Genomic DNA, 13,429 nt, shown 5'->3' with positions numbered 1-13,429 from the left:
AACCAGAGACTATAGGACTACTGTAGGATGGAGATTTGACTTGGTGCAGTGTCAAGGTAGCGTGGCCGAGCGGTCTAAGGCGCTGGTTTTAGGCACCAGTCATTTCGATGGCGTGGGTTCGAATCCCACCGCTGCCATTTTAGTTTTTTTGGGAAAAAAAATCGGATTAATTTTGAAACAGAAGGTAATGTTTTGTAACTGTATGCATGTTCTTCATATCCATTTTATGGGAAGGGAGATTTATTGAAGTAAACAGCTTAGTTTAATGTAAAATGAACTTCTAATGAACGCATGGAAAGGAAAGGTACATTTTTCTCCGTAGCATTTTGATAATTTTTGTAAATGTTTAATATTTTTGTGTGTGGTAGCTAAAAAAATTGATTGATATATCAAAAACCCTATACATAATGATTATTGAAAATTATCAAAATAGTCATGATTGGTATCTCGTCCTTAAGTAAAATTGGTTAATTTCTTCAAAGTTTTGATTTGCGTATATCTACTATAGCTTGAATCATGCTAATTTGTTTCATATATAATGCTCTGAAATTATTACATCCATCTGACTATTTGAAGTTTTCATGGTCGCTTTTGATAATTAGACCACCTATTTTCGTAACTCACAATCTGCGACTAACTTCTCCTATTTCTTTAATCATTCAATCATTACATTTCCACAACTGGCTACGAACATTTATTTTATTTGCACAAACTTAATAACATATTTGATTCCGGATTTGATATTGAAAACAATCGCATCGGTATTTAAGCTCTTACAGCACTGATGGGTAACATGTTGTAACATCTTTTACGTACTCTATAAACCAGACAATGGGGTGATTGGAGATAATGCTCGATCAAGGTAGCGTGGCCGAGCGGTCTAAGGCGCTGGTTTAAGGCACCAGTCATTTCGATGGCGTGGGTTCGAATCCCACCGCTGCCATAATTTGTTTTTCAAGTTTTAAATATTCTTTCAAATAATTATTCAATTTCATCATGATACTTTCATAGGTTTTGAAAAATGTTGGACAAACATTCAATATTTTTTCATTCATTTTTTTAATCATTCCTTATCTATACTACTAACTTCACATTCTTTCTATAATGATGAAATCATTACATTTCCACCACTATTTAGTAATATTCATTTCATTTGCAAAAAATAAGGCCATATTTGACGCCTAATTATATAGTTTATATACTCTTTAAAGATTAACCAGAGACTAAGGTGGTTTAGGTTGATGTTATATAAAGGTAGCGTGGCCGAGCGGTCTAAGGCGCTGGTTTAAGGCACCAGTCATTTCGATGGCGTGGGTTCGAATCCCACCGCTGCCATTAGTTTTGAAAAACTTTGGACTAATATTCAAACCGAAGGTATCGATCCGTAATAAAAATGAAGTAAATAGCCCCTGTAAATGGCTGAGTTTAATATAAAATGAATTTCTACAGAACGGAAAGGTGTATTTTTTCAATAGAATTCGATCATTTTATTTCCTTTGAGTGGTTGGTAGAAATATTGATTGCTATTTTAAAAATCTGAGTCATCCTGGTGATTTCAAATTGTCATAGTAGGTATCTTATCAGGTATCTCATCGTTAATTGCTTTTATTTTTTTCAAAATTTTGATTTACGTTTAAATAATGTAGCTTTCATTCAAAACTTAGGTTTGTGAAATGTTCACATCCATCTGACTCATTAAGTTTCAAATAGTCGCTAATGATAAAAACACCACTCATTTTTTTTAAATACCAACAACCTTCTGCTTACTTCTCCTTCTGTATATAATGATAATATCATTATATACGAATATCTATTTCAATTGCACAATATTAAGAACATATGATATTTGATTCCAGATTTGATATTTTAAACAATCACATCGATATTCATAATTTTGCCACACTGATGGATAACATGCTGAACTATCGTTCATGTACTCTTTAAAGATTAACCAGAGACTAGAGGACTAATGCGGGATGGTGATTTGAATTGGAGTAATGTCAAGGTAGCGTGGCCGAGCGGTCTAAGGCGCTGGTATTAGGCACCAGTCATTTCGATGGCGTGGGTTCGAATCCCACCGCTGCCATTAGTTTTTTTTGGGGGAAAAATTTGATTAATTTTGAAACAGAAGGTAATGTTTTGTAACTATATGCATGTTCTCATATCCATTTTATGGGAAGAGAGATTTATTGAAGTAAACAGCTTAGTTTAATATAAAATGAACTTCTAATGAACGCATGGAAAGGAAAAGTACATTCTTCTCAGTAGCATTTGATAATTTTTGAAAATGTTTGATTTTTTTTGTGTGTGGTAGCTATAAAAAATTGATTGATATTTCAAAAACCCTATTCATTATGATTATTGAAAATTATCAAAATAGGCATGATTGGTATCTCTTCCTTAAGTATGATTTGTTAATTTCTTCATAGTTTTGATTTACGTATATCCACTTTAGATTAAATCATGCTAATTTGTTTCATATACCTAATGTTCTGAAATTTTCACATCCATCTGACTATTTAAAGTTTTCATGATCGCTTTTGATAATTAGACCACCTATTTTCGTAACTCACAATCTGCGACTAACTTCCCCTATTTCTTTAATCATTCAATCATTACATTTCCACAACTGGCTACGAACATTTATTTTATTTGCACAAACTTAAGAACATATTTGATTCCGGATTTGATATTGAAAACAATCGCATCGGTATTTAAGCTCTTACAGCACTAATGGGTAACATGTTGTAATATCTTTTACGTACTCTATAAACCAGACAATGTGGTGATTGTAGATAATACTCGATCAAGGTAGCGTGGCCGAGCGGTCTAAGGCGCTGGTTTAAGGCACCAGTCATTTCGATGGCGTGGGTTCGAATCCCACCGCTGCCATAATTTGTTTTTCAAGTTTTAAATATTCTTTCAAATAATTATTCAATTTCATCATGATACTTTCATAGGTTTTGAAAAATGTTGGACAAACATTCAACTATTTTCATTCATTTTTTTTAATCATTCATCTATACTACTAACTTCACATTCTTTCTACACACAAAAAACGAGAACTATTTTCCATGAGTAAAATTGTTTTTTACATAAAGAATTAAGTGCAAAAATTCGTAACGTATGTGTTTTTACTCGAGAATCTGGGTTTCTGTTACACCTGATCTTTTTTTCAAGGACATTACTTATTAACTACTTTTCTTGAGTATCCCTGTCAGTGAAAGTATGTAAAACAATCCGTACAAATGAGTTTTTCTTCAAGTTTGTAAGGTATGATAGCAGAACGGGTGAAAAAACTCACAGCCAGGTAAAGCGATAATCTGACGATTAACTGCGCTGAGAAAATGAGTAGTATATGACTCTTGTATGTGAGTTTTGGGGTGTTGAGATCATGCATCCAAGTAATTTTACTCGGATCTCGCGTTAATTGCTTGCGCGCACACGTGATACCGGCCAAATGTGCAGAGCATGAATACTTTTCTGGTAAGTTCTACATGTCTTTTTATTTATTTTCCCCCTTTTCTTCTATAATTACTTTTCTTGACAATAATAGCTTAGACCTACATGTATGGGGCAAACATAAATGCTATTTATGGTGACAACAGGGTGCATTGATCTACATTCTCATCCATCCGAGGCTCACGCCTCTCGGTTTGGGTAACCACACACCAGCCTGTTGTTGCGCCGCTACCCCGGGGCCAGAAGGGAGTGAAGGCCAGTGTGCCGCTACGATTGCTGGAGTCATTTATGAGGAGGGCAAATAAGTGACATCGTCCATGATTACATACATGTAGGTCTAAGCTATTATTGTCAAGAAAAGTAATTATAGAAGAAAAGGGGGAAAATAAATAAAAAGACATGTAGAACTTACCAGAAAAGTCTTCATGCTCTGCACATTTGGCCGGTATCACGTGTGCGCGCAAGCAATTAACGCGAGATCCGAGTAAAATTACTTGGATGCATGATCTCAACACCCCAAAACTCACATACAAGAGTCATATACTACTCATTTTCTCAGCGCAGTTAATCGTCAGATTATCGCTAAAACTAATCAAGTGTGTAATATGCTCACATACTCAAAAAGTCAGTAAATATACTTTAAACATACTCATTACACTGGGTTAAGTTACTCATTAGATTGAGTTATTCAAATTTACTCACTTGATGTGTCACTATAGTGTCAAATGAAATATACTCGACAAGATGAGTTTTCAAAGTACCTTCATTGAGTGAAAGTACTCATCAAAGTATGTCGCTATAGTGTCAAAATTATTTTGACATTTGAGTACGATTACTAACACATGCAAGTTTCTGTTTTTTGTGTGTACAATGATGAAATCATTACATTTCCACCACTATTTAGTAATATTTATTTCATTTGCAAAAAATAAGGCCATATTTGACGCCGAATTATATAGTTTATATACTCTTTAATGATTAACCAGAGACTTAGGTGGTTTAGGTTGATGTTATATTAAGGTAGCGTGGCCGAGCGGTCTAAGGCGCTGGTTTAAGGCACCAGTCATTTCGATGGCGTGGGTTCCAATCCCACCGCTGCCATTACTTTTGATTTTTTTTTTTAATATTCTGTTAATTAATCATGTTACTCCGGTACTGACGGGTGGAGATACGCTTTAGTGTATTTTTTTGACAATTATATATTTTAACTACACTTTTCATGGTTAAACATTTAATTATCTGACAATGTTTTATGTACATTAAAAAAAAGCATTTCAAATTTTAATTAGCATATAATGCTGTGAATTTCCAATTTCCTTTCTATGTAGAAATTTATTTCTTATAAAACTTTTCCTGACTTGGAATGCAAAAAACACGATGATCAAATTTTCTTTTGTTGTTTAATTATTTCTTTATCAAAATAAGTCTAAAAATTCTTGTGTGCTCCATTTGCATGCAAATAGTTTGTAGATGTTAAGAAAATGACGCCAAGAATTCTATATTTTATTTCATTATTTTTGTTATTCGAATTTGGGTTAATACGTGAAATTTCATCGAACTTGAGTTCATAAGGACCGCAGAGTATGTCTGTGAGGATGTGAGTGTGTTAGTGTTAAAGAGTGTGAGAGAATATGTTTGAGTGTTTGTTTTGCTATACATGTGTGGGTCGGAGAGAGGGGGTGGTGGGAAGAGGTCAGGTCGAATGTTGCAAAAAGTAAGCTCATGAAAATCGAAGGTCAAGCAAAAAAAGACAATAAAGGCAAAACAAAAAAGAAAATGAACAGAAGCTGCCATTTTGCCATATAATATTTTCGAATTTCCATTGGGAAATATATTGTGAAAATGTATTGAAAAGGACTGATTTCGTATATGCTAGGATATCTTAAAAAATTGGATATTGGATCCGCCAACAAAGAATGATAAATATGTGTTTTTTTTATCACATTTCTCCTTCCTTTTTGTGTGCCCACCGTTTGTTTCCTTTCCATTTTCACTAACCATAGCAACGCTTACAATATGGACCAAAACGGTGTTTGATTTCCCCTTCTTATCTGCGAAATCAAATTCTTGGCCGGTCAGAGGGAAATGGGATCGATAATATTTCGCGATGCCACAAGATTTCGGTCACGTTCGCAAACATACAAACTGTCGCCTAGTTCGTAGTGACGACATCTCCTTGCTTTAACTCACACCAATACTCTATCTGATACGGGATTGTGGTCAAGATTAGATAAAAAGATACAGATGATAATGAAGAAGAGGAAAGGCGAGTAGGATTACTTGGTATACGTGGACTGGTTTATCATTCTATTTTGATGTTATTATATAGCAGGTTCACTCAGCCCATAACTATGGTTCAGAAGGGACTCATGAGGAAGAATAATTGGAAAGGTCTTTCTAGATTAATATCAGCAAGCATTGGGATTTTTTTCTATTAAAGTTGACACACAAAGTATTGTATGAATTATCGTCTTTCAAACTGAATTAATAAATCTATGGTGGCTCAAACTATAATAATGAATCGGGAATAATAAATTGTACTCGTATCGCGCCAAATCCACTCTGTATATAGGGTGCTGGAGTACTATGAAGCATTTAACTGCATATTCATCTGTTTGAATCCACCTTCCATATTTGAAAGAAACATATCATACACCGATGTGGACATAGTTTATACAGCTTATCTCTGATAAAGAAAAATGTTAAATATATTGTTGCAATGATTAATTCATGACATTGAAAAGGATTTTTCAGGTTGTACTCCTTTCATCTCTGGCATGTCGCTACTTCCCACTTCAGCTTTTTTTATTATCACAAAGTACGCGTAAATGGTGCAGCGCATTCTCCAATTCAAAAAGAACAACAACGCCACTCATTCTGAACGACGCCAATACTCGATAAATTTGATTTATCCTTCCTTTCTTTGAGCTGCGTTGCGCCAAGCTTTCAAGAGCATGATAAACAATACAGTAATCATAGCGATATGAATTCTGGTTTGTTACCAAAATGTGTGCAGACTTTCATTTTGAAAATCAATAAAATTCATTCGTACTAGCTTATGGGTAAAATAAATGTCATGCAGATATGGGGAATATTAGTTAAATTATGACATCCCTTGTGCAATATCATTCTTCAAGTTCAGGGGAATCGAAGAAAGCATATTATGTTGCGACGACGCCATTCCTCTACTTCTTCGCCACTTTATAAAATAATATAAACTTACAGGCGCCGAATCCATTTGAGTCGAATGATACAGGCGCACTGACGTAATTTTCTGGCAATCAAGTGCAAATATTTCAAAAATATATATTATCACTCTCTTCATTCAGATATTTGCCTCTAAAAAAGATTTTTGTTCGTTTTCTCGGTTTCAAGTGGCATCCCAAAACTATTCACACAGCTGTATTTTACTGTGTAAAAGACATTCTACATTCGTTCTCAAAATCAGAACATTTAACTAATTTATGAATCCATATCCATTTCTGGTACCTGTTTTTATTAGATTATTCTTGTGCAAAATTATTTTGTCGATGTTTTGTAGTGCATACAGACCTACTACTAATTTGCTTTATATATATTTTCCATGTTAAAGGGATTATAAAATACATTAAAAACCTTTCATCCACATTACTACACTATGCTGATGATCTGATAATTCTATTACCAAAAAATGATACATTGTAATTTTACCCAAAAAAAAATGAAATCACTATAAATTCAGTACTAACACAATCTTGGAGAATTTGCTCGCATACTAAAAAAGTTTGCAGTCGCATTTTACAAAAGTCATTATAGAATATTTATTTTTTAAATGGATGTTTCTGACAGATGCAGTATTCATCACAATAAAAATGAAAGAAGAAAAGAAAAGTTTAAACAACAACGAACGTAATAATGTGCAAGTGTAGCCATGTAAATATGTGCTCGTGCATTTCGGTGATAATTTGTTATCGTGTGTTAAAGCATGAGCGAGTTTAAAATTCGAAAAAAAAAACTTTTTGAAAAAATAAGAGAATGTATTTTCTTTTATTGTTTGGCTTACTACCGAAATGGAAAAAAATTTCCTACTTCCTTCATCGTTTAGATTGTTTAGATTGGACAATTTTTATCACTTTTCGGTGATGATGGCAATCTTTAACTTTTCTTTTCTTCTTTGATTTTTATTTTTATTTGTCACCTTCCGACTGAAATAGCATGAAATTAATAATCTTCTGCAAATATATCAAATATTTTATTGAGTACATGTATATCAGTTGGCTGTGATATTGTGTTCTTTCTCTATAAAGGATATTGGACAAATATTCAAATGTGCTATTAGATAAATGCCGGTAAATTAGGCCTATAGATAGAAATGTTGGGTTATATACCGTTATTACACTGTTCGAATTATTGTTTTTGCACAATGTCCTCATCTTTTAATACAGGTCTGTGGAGACAATGCGAGACTGCCACCCACACACATCTCACACACGCACATCTACCTCTTTCACAGCACGAAATAGGGCCTATATACTTACACTTGCAACAAGCACTTCTGATCCACCCTCTCCTCTCTCACCTTCTCTCGATCTTTTTTTTTCTCCTTTTCTATCTCTCTCACCCCCCTTCCCACCCCCTGCGCCATCTCTTTACCTCGATCTCGCTTTCCTGTTCACTGCCCATTTCTTTTTCATTTTTCACCTTTCTTGCTCATGTAAGATGCCTTAATTCGGATACATAAAAGAGAGAATGCTAATTGGTCGTTGAATAAAGAACAGCGTTTATACATGAGAAATGTGTTGTTCTTGGTTAATGAGGGTGGTAATAGGAACATTATACATTTATACGAACTTTATCTGAAAGCATCTACTCTATCGCGTAGAGATAACCCCACTTTCAAAATGGAACTTGCATCTAATTCCTAAAATGGCATGGATGACGCCGAGGTTGTCGATCTCTTGGCCCTAATGTACCTCTACGACCTGATTTCATGAGTGCCACCATGGAAGGATATCTGGAGGGTCTAGAGAGACTATAGACGACAAACCTCTTTGCGAAATAGGCCTATTAGCATTTGAATTTGGAAAACGTAACCCCAATCATGAGAATGATCGACCATTCTCTTAAACAGAAAGAGCACTGGAAATGGACCCCTAACAGCCGAAGGAGCCGATTTAATGATTTGATGTTTCTCCGTCTTTGGTTCGACATTTCCCTTCCATGCAACAACATTTATATACTCTCACTCTGAACATCAATTTAAAGGAGTTTATAATAATTATCACAAGAAGAATTATAGATTATTTTCATTTTTCCACAATCATGCTGTGGATACCCTGTGTAGATTCATGATGGATCGGTATACAATCTTAAAATCTAACATGCTTCTCTAAATGTATTCACCGAGCTGGCAGAATAGTTATTCCCTTGCTAAATAAGACACGAATATGTCGGCTCTAAACATCAGATATCTTAGAATAGACCCCCGAGAGTATTATTTGGCCGGAGATTGATTTTTATATCTTGATTCGAGAGCAGGCGATACAACATTTCAATTTAACATAGATTTTGGAATAACTTTTCTTTGAATTTTTGTGAACTTTTTTTTATTTTGTAGAACCAAAACGTTAGTCTATTTTTTTGTATCAGTTCGTAAAAAAGTATAAGGAAGAGAGTTAGATTTGTATCAGATAGTGAAGTTGTGTTAAACGGGGTCTGTTGTCCTGATATTCTTTCTGTTTTCATTCAAAATGAACTTGAAGGGAATAATTTGCTTAAAAATAATGTTAGATAATAGACCAAACATAGCAAATAATTTTAATCGTCATGAAAGAGTGTTGTTCGCTTGAAATGATAAATCGAAAACAGTGTTTTTTGATAGAGGGAGGGGGAGCAAGACGACTTAAATGTGTTTTTACTTTTTTTCTTCCATTTCAGGAGTATTATATACTTTAAAATTGGTTTATTGGTTAAGATCTACCACGAATTTGGTTGATTCTCACCAATTTTATCGGTCGGACACATATCAACCAAATAAGCGTTTATTCTGACCAATCCTTTTTTGGAGTGTATAGAGTCCTTTGACTTAGACCTCTTTGTTTCCTTTCTTGCATTTTCTTCCTTTTATGTAATATCTTATTTGTCCTATTTTGGGGTAATTATTGAAAAAATACATCTTAAGGAACAAGCACCCTCGCCCTGGAGCACTATCCCTGATTGGAAATTAAACGATTTATGATTTCGCTTAAGAAAAATATCCGAACATATTTGCTGTTTGGGATATTAGCAGACCCTATAACTAATAAGTTTGGTATTACGGTATTTCCACATCCGGGGGAGATGGGGGTGGGGCTGGGGAGTTGGTGGGTGTACATTTTATGTCAAACACTGATACGATTATCAGTCTTATGTTTGTTTGAGTTTGCCCTATGCCGTCTTGAAGTTTACTTGTAGGGATAATGGACTGACAACTCATAATAATAGTGTAATCCCGAGAGGGGAGGTGGGGGGGGGGGGGGTCCAACTGGCTTATGACAGTAAAAAATGTAATTGTCTGCACAAAACGTTTCGTATAACTTAGATTAGGCCTTCCTCCATGCTGTCTGATTATATTTTCATTTATTGATGGCATTATGAGTCAGCCGTAGCTTGGAGTGTGTTATTCTTTCGTGTATATGTCAAAGACCTGCCCTTTCCTGCATGTTGTAACTTACATGAATCGAATTTTATCTTAAAAGAAGGCATCTAACAGATGATGCAATTGATACGGCACTCCAAGTCACTCATGACCGTGATGGAGTGGTGAGACAGCTTTCAATGACGTCATTGAAGGGGTCAATACACTATTTATACATCATCCTGCGTTGAGAAAAGACCATTAAAGCCTTCATTTCCAGTTAGACTAAATACCATCAGGATGCCTGATGATTCCTTTCTCATCATGATGGATCGCTGATGCAGGAGATGAGGGCTAAGAGTGGAGTGTGTCGGATTATTTTTTTTTTGGAGGGCGGGGTTGCAGCAGTGCAGAGGATCATGGGGTCACTCCTATCCCGGATTAGGTTCTATTAAAAAAAAATGCGGAAATTCAGCCTTTTGACAATGTTTTATGAGTAATAACCTGGTTAGAAACATCATCAGCAAGTGTGTCACGGCGGGGGGGGGGGGTCTATGTGCTATAAGGGTGTGTGTTTAGGGCATGAATAGCTCCATGTATAAGGTATGCGGGACTTGCTTTGAGGGGGTACTAGAGCTATAATGTGTAAGTACGTTTATGGTTTGGGTATATTGAGAGAATCCCTTTTGCCTACCCAATACAAATATCGGATGTTCACCAGGATAACCATGCACATTATCGTTTAACCCTTCACCTCATTTCTTTTTCTTGCAGTCTCTTCCCCCTCTCTTCACTGCTTTGTCTTTCTCACCCAAGAATGCTAGTCAGATTTATTCAATTAGCCTGAAATGAAACCACCTAGGGCACGTCAAAGTCCCTAATATGCTGTACAATTTTAAGCATCGGGAAAGGTCTAAATGGGGAGTTGGCAGGGACTGTCATTGGTCAAAAGCCCTAGCACTGGAAGATCTGGCGCTCTCTATCCCATCTCACTATTTCTCTCTCTCTCTCTCCCTCCCGACCCCCCCCCCCCCGTCTCTCTCTCTTTCCCCTTTCACCGAACTACTAATAACTATCCCCCTTTCCCTAGTCTGCACCTAGCTTTCTCATCATTCTTCCTACCATCTCTTCCGAATGAAAAATATACATGTATATATATTTTTTTTTTTATAGCTACAGTCGTCTTTTTGTAGTTCCACGAGAAAACGGTGTGACTAACCAATTCCATGCAAATTGAAACATAGTTCATGGTTTATTCTGAATCTAGATCATTTAATGACTAAATTCTAACATCCACATTTGGAATTAAAACAGATCATATATATATGTGTAATCATACATCATTAAATTATCATAAATCTCTATAGAGTTTCACATAATTAAACCATAGTTCATGAATCATTTATACATTCATTATTGTCAATGAGGGAAATATTCATAATAAATTGCCATGAGTATCTAAACAGGTCCCCGTCTTACAAACACCAGCAAGTGATTCAATCAATCTAAACTATAACAAATCATCAATGTCAGAATTGTTCATGAAGGATTTGTGAGCACCATTCCTTCGTAAACAAAATAGGAAGATGCTCATTGGGCAAAATAACACACAAGTAACTGTGATATCGAGTACATTCTGTAGGAAAGAAAAATAAATATGGGATGATGCCAGCAATCAAGACTCCATAGTTGAGACTGGTTAGATCAATTGCTTTTTTGTTTAAGACTGTCTAGAAGTATAATAATAGGGACATTTCAAAAACACTTCCAGAGATTATGAAGTAATTTCTGATACTCAGTCACACAATTAAACTTCAATCAATTTCTGGCTTATTGAAAGTTTGAAAAATGCTGAATTGTAATACAAGCCAGATATAAAAAGGAGTGGTACACATACTGAGGGTTCCTCATAGACCTCACTAAACAGAAAATAGAACCTCAGAAATTGTTAAAATCTAACAAATGTCCTAAGGATCTTATGTAGACTACCCACCTTTTACATATGAAAAATAACAATGCATAAAGGATCAACAGAACAGAGTACTTGAATATATCAATGCTGCTTGGTCTTATTCACACAAAAATGAATACTGAATAAAAAGCGTCTTGTCTCCTGAAAGATTTGTAAAGAACATTGTTATTACATGTATACATGTCTCAAATAAAGTAATAAAAACAGTGCTGGATAGTTGCTTTTCAATGACTGCTAAAGAAAGCAAATGTATGCTTAGGACTTGGATGACTTATAGCTTAACATCCTCTCCAATGGACTTTGTATCAAAGTCAGAAAACTGATACTGAGTTCAGACTGAATGATAATATACAATTTTTTTTTTTTTTTTTTGGGGGGGGGTTCAGACTTCAGTCTGTTTTTCAATGGTGTGGCTGCTAATATAAATTGGGAGGATCACAAAGATTTTCAAAGTTTGAGGGGGGCAAATGGAATGTAAATGTTCTAGCTGGGCCCCTAGCTTGGTAGTGCCACATGCTTATAATTCAATAGCTGGAAAGGCAAATGAGGGGGGGGAGATTTGCCCCTCATGCCCTACACCCAACTCTGTTGGTGCTCCAACTGCACATTATAGGAATGCAGAACACAGACAAACTGAGCAAAAATAGTCACAAACAATCCTTGCCTTCAAATTCCTTCATCTCAGAAATAGAATTGAGTGTTTTCATTATTAACCAGTATCCAGGTACCAATCATAATGATGATCTTACATTTAATATTTAATTCATGCTAGAAAACTAAAATCAGATGACATGACTCAAATATTATAAAATCAAATACATGTGCATGTATAATCATGACAAAAGACTGTGTCACATGCACACATGCAGTGACAAAAATTGTCATATTTAATACCTAAAAATTTTAACGAATCGCGAGCATATACAAAAAATAGTCAATTTCACGGGTCATGTACCAATCTGATTTACCATCAAGATTTAAGTCCAAAATACGTGCCTTTTAAAAATGATGTGAATAAATTAGTCTGTCATTACAACAAATTAACCAATGCATGTATATTAATTAACACTACTGAGCTGAATACCTCAACCAGTTTTACAATCAATTAACCCTGCATGCCAATTTTTGGAATTAAAAAATAGAATGATGAACCAAATATTACATCAGGTAAATCGTAGAATCATCTTTTATATTTAAAACCTTTTTTAACTTAAATCAGATCTGATTTAATAAGATGAAACATAGACGATTAATGGTGGTCTTCATGTGCTCATCTTTGATGTATTCCACTCCATACTTCTAGATTTGAAATAATATTCTGGAACAAATAGCAATTAATAAGAAATTTTGCATGACATTATCTCACTTGTTGTTACAAACAAATGCAAAAATTATTGAAT

At 34.9% G+C, this 13,429-nt stretch overlaps 6 non-coding genes across 6 annotated transcripts; all 6 read left to right on the top strand.

Moving 5' to 3' along the window:
* Positions 1-55: 55 nt before the first annotated feature.
* Positions 56-137, top strand: TRNAL-UAG (transfer RNA leucine (anticodon UAG)). Its single transcript has one exon. It is a non-coding gene; the product is annotated as a tRNA-Leu (tRNA).
* Positions 138-861: 724 nt separating this feature from the next.
* Positions 862-943, top strand: TRNAL-AAG (transfer RNA leucine (anticodon AAG)). Its single transcript has one exon. It is a non-coding gene; the product is annotated as a tRNA-Leu (tRNA).
* Positions 944-1,253: 310 nt separating this feature from the next.
* On the top strand, positions 1,254-1,335 carry TRNAL-AAG (transfer RNA leucine (anticodon AAG)). The gene has a single exon. It is a non-coding gene; the product is annotated as a tRNA-Leu (tRNA).
* Positions 1,336-2,004: 669 nt separating this feature from the next.
* On the top strand, positions 2,005-2,086 carry TRNAL-UAG (transfer RNA leucine (anticodon UAG)). The gene has a single exon. It is a non-coding gene; the product is annotated as a tRNA-Leu (tRNA).
* A 724-nt stretch (positions 2,087-2,810) lies between these two features.
* On the top strand, positions 2,811-2,892 carry TRNAL-AAG (transfer RNA leucine (anticodon AAG)). The gene has a single exon. It is a non-coding gene; the product is annotated as a tRNA-Leu (tRNA).
* Positions 2,893-4,481: 1,589 nt separating this feature from the next.
* On the top strand, positions 4,482-4,563 carry TRNAL-AAG (transfer RNA leucine (anticodon AAG)). The gene has a single exon. It is a non-coding gene; the product is annotated as a tRNA-Leu (tRNA).
* Positions 4,564-13,429: the final 8,866 nt, after the last annotated feature.

The sequence above is a fragment of the Lytechinus pictus genome, chromosome 12 (assembly GCF_037042905.1).
Source record: "Lytechinus pictus isolate F3 Inbred chromosome 12, Lp3.0, whole genome shotgun sequence".
NCBI lineage: Eukaryota > Metazoa > Echinodermata > Echinoidea > Temnopleuroida > Toxopneustidae > Lytechinus > Lytechinus pictus.
The sequence above is the reverse complement of the archived record's forward strand: the minus strand, read 5'-3'. Positions and strand labels throughout refer to the sequence as shown.